Raw genomic sequence first — 3,939 nt, 5'->3', positions numbered from 1 at the left:
CCCGGAAGCGCGGCCCCGCGCGCGGCTCGCCCCCAGCTTTGACCATATATAGTCAAGCGCTCGGCTCGGCGGCGGCCGTCCCGGCGAGCATGCGCGGACTGGCCACGCCTACCCCTCCGGCGTGGGACACGCCCCCTCCGCACGCAGCTGGGGGGACACGCCTCCGGAAGTGACGTCACACAGGAGCCCCTTGAAAAGGCGGTGCCCCGGCCGGGACGAGCGTCAGTCTTTCTGGGAGCGCTCGGTCGAGGGTGGTCGGGGTCAGCGCGGGTTTGCTCTTCAAGGGTTTTTCCTGGGAGGCGGGAGCTTTGGCTGCGGTGTAGGGGGCTTGGAGGGGGGGGAATTTTTTCTGAACGCTTTTGGGGGAATGAGAGTTCCGTGGTTTCATGGTGTGAGTCGCAAGCGGTTGGCTTTGAAGCTGCCGAGCCCCGGACTCGAATTTTGCAGTTTCAAGGGTGCTGCTTATGCGCTCTCAAAAAACAAAAAAGTTTTTATGGGAGTTGTTGTTGCTGGGAAACAAGCTGCTGGCAGCAGGAGACTTGAAAGAGCCAGGGGGAGGGAAAGGTTTAGAATTGCTGGGCTCTCTGAACTTGGGAAAGGGTTTAGAATTGCTGGGCTGTCTTACACTTTCTTTAAAAAACAAATAAAAATAGAAAACCAAAAGGGATTTTAGGGAAAAAGGGTTTTTAAGCCAAGGGGATGAAAGGGAATTTGGATTTGAGAAGTTGTGGTAGCAGTTGCTTAGGGAAAAAACAGGCTAGTGAGGAAAGTCACCGGATGCTGGTTTGGCCAGGAGACCCCGGCGCAGGGCTGCAGTGGGGGGAGCCTTAGGGGCTGTTTCTCGCTCGCTCTGGTTTCGCAAAAGTCTGCACTGAAAGCTTTGCTGGGTACGAAAGGGGTCTCTGAAATGGCACGCCTTTACAAAAGTCTGCAGCTACAGTATCTGGGGTTGCATGCACGGAAGGGGGGGGGGAGCTGCTAAGGACAGCTGCGGGTACTTAAAATGCCTAAATACCACCCAGACCGACAAAAAATAGTTCACCTGCTTCACGTGCAAGTTTGCAGTGCACAGTGACTCAGGTTCAAACCTGCTCCTCCCCCCCCCCCCCCCCAGCACGTTGAGGAAAACTGGCTACTGTTTTTCGTCTTCATATTTCTGGGTTTTAACCAAGTTAAAAAACCCCAAAAATTCTCGGCCTTGTAACGCATTAAATGGAAAGCCTGCTGGCTATTAAAATACTGTTGAGGGCTGAGGAAGACAGCAGTAACGGTTATGCAGAAAGACCTTCATTTCTGAAGTACCAGAGGTCCCAGGTTCAATCCCCAGTACCACCATCAGCCAGAGCTCAGCGCGGCTCTGGTAAAACGAATACAAACAAAAATACAGTTGGATGCGGTTTCTGCAGAAGTGAACCCTGAAGGCGGTTTGGCCGAGGGGGGGTGGTGTCTGACCACCTGGTTTATGCCCCGCCATCATCTCAGCAGTGGTCTCTAGATCACTACTCAGGTGTTTTAGCTATAAATCAAATCTAGGGCTTGAAAAGCCTCAGTTGAGAGCTTACTAGTCTCAGAGCGCAAGTCTTGAAAATGAGCAAATCCTGACTGATGAGTCTTGAACAGCAAGGCTGTTGTACTTGGTCTCGGTGTCCCCATGTTGGGGGGCTGATACTCAAAATACTTTCTCAAGGCTTGCAGTGCTGCTTTCTCAAGTGAAAGTCACTTTATTCACCTTGTTGAACTGCAGCCTTACAGCCCTGGCAAATGTGCTTCTAACATCTGCTCCCTTCTGTGTCGGGTCTAGATGCTTCCTGAAACGTGTGCTGGATGTCCCCCAAAATGCCTCTGCTGTTGTACCCTCTTTACGCCTCACACGTGGGGGGCTAAGTGGCCTTGCGAATAGGACTCGCAGGATTGTGTGGGTTTGTGCAAAATGGTGAAAGCCCCTCTAATACAAGTCTGCTAGGGGGGTTGGGGGAAACGAGGACTTGGGTTGTTCAGAGTAGGTGTGACAGCCTTAGTTACGGCTCAACCCCTGGCTTCATGAGTGTAGGAAACTGTCGGTATTGAGAGTAAATGCAGCTTGGGGCTCCTGCAGGTTCTTTATGGGAAGAGCGGGGTTTGACTCATTGGAAGAAGCAATGCAACAAAGCTAAGGCACACCCCTTTTCCCCGCCAAGAGGGTAGGAGCCTTACTACCACAAAAACTCACGTAGGCCCCCCAAAACAGACCTGCTTCTGCCACAGGACTTGATCCTAGGGCACTCAGAGTTGGTTTTCCAAGTGGCTTTTGACTTTGGTGACTAGAGGCCCTAAAGCTAAGGTCTCCAGTGAGTCTCGGGTGTGTGCACTGCACACCTGCTTCTTGGTATGTTAAGCTGATGGGCTTCCCTGCTTCCACGTGCCAGCCTTCTTGCCAATCAGCGTTACAGGCATCACCTGCCGGTGGGGCGTGAGGTTCTAGCCTGCAAATTAGTTCATGCTAATGGCGACTCTAAACAATGCTTTGACCAGACCTTGGCTGGTCCTGGGTACGAACCACTTAGCCCAGTTACTTGAACTGGGCAACCTTCCAGGAAACCTTACATTAGCTCTGGGGTGCGGGGGCTCCCCTAGGATTCGGTACTCAGTGACTCCCACCACTGCTCTCCTTGACAGAAAGCCTCTAATACTTCCTGGCCCTTCCCTGGGGGTAGCAGAAAAGACAACTGACTGTCTGGGTCCCTACCCACAGCCGCATCTCCATGGCGGTGTGAGCGTCTTAATAGCCACTTCCCCTGGCAGCAGAGAAGCGGAGTTCAGGTTAGTTCTGCAGGAGAACTAGTTTCTGAAAGGAAAGGCTCTGGAGGTGAGACTTCTGTCCCCAGCAGATTAAGGCTCTGGGCATGTAGTTGCGTACAAGACTCGTTTTCTAGGAAGTTCTAGGAACAGGCTCACTTTTCTTTTCGAGATCTGTGAGCCACTTCCTCACGCTAAACCTCATGTTCCCCTGTCTGAAGGAGAACCTTCTGCCTGTGGATTCAGTCTGGGGCCCCTTGTTGCAGACCTTGCTGAGTGTTGGCAAGGGTGACAGCTGCACCGCTCCTGGTGGTCAGGTTCCCTCTCTTGGAAGGGATGTCACCTGCAATTGGAGGATGGGCGTGTTGCCCTAGTCGTGTCTTGTCAGGATGATTCTTTGGAGGGCTCCCTCTGTGATAATATTGACTCCAGTTGGGCAAGCAATTGCACAAGGCAAAACCCAGCTACAAAGTAGCCACCACCTCCAACTTGCCTGCAAATGGCATTGCTGGTAGGGGTTAAACTCTGGTGTCTCAGTCCCAGCCTGTCCCTGTAGACCTTTACATGGGTCAGTCTGAGGTGTGCAAACTCCCGAAGGCCGGTGAGCTTTGTTCTAACCCTCACGCTGCAGATGGTGCTGTGTAGGTTTGTTTCTTTTGGGGCTGCTTGACGGGAAATGCGCTGGGCAGTGGGAATATCTGGCAGAATTGATGTGGCCAACACCTGTAGCCAGGACCCCCCAAATCTCTGAATCTGCAGCTCAGCATCTGTGCACTTCCTAACATGCTGAAAATGAGCAGAAATGAGAAGGACCGTGTCAGTGTTGCCTTAGGACCAGCAGTGGCAGGTCATGAATGATGCGTCCCGTCTGCTTGAATTAAGAACCTCACTGAATCCTTCAGTGGCAGTTTTATAGGCGACTAATCACCTCAGACTTGCAGGTGGCCCATCTGCTGTTGGACAGTCCTTACTCTGGTACCTTGTCAGGTGTCCACTCTGGCAGGGTCAGGGGCTCCAAAAGAGCCTCCCAACATCCCCAAGCAGCAGCTGTAGATAAAAGGTAGTCTGTTCACTTCAGCTTTTTCAAATAGAAACCCCCAAAGACACTGTCTGTGGTCTGGGGCTCAGGTTCCTCACTACATCTAAGGCTTGAATCACAAGTTC

This window comes from Erinaceus europaeus, chromosome 3, assembly GCF_950295315.1.
Source record: "Erinaceus europaeus chromosome 3, mEriEur2.1, whole genome shotgun sequence".
Taxonomy (NCBI): Eukaryota; Metazoa; Chordata; class Mammalia; order Eulipotyphla; family Erinaceidae; genus Erinaceus; species Erinaceus europaeus.
This window is presented reverse-complemented; position numbering follows the sequence as displayed.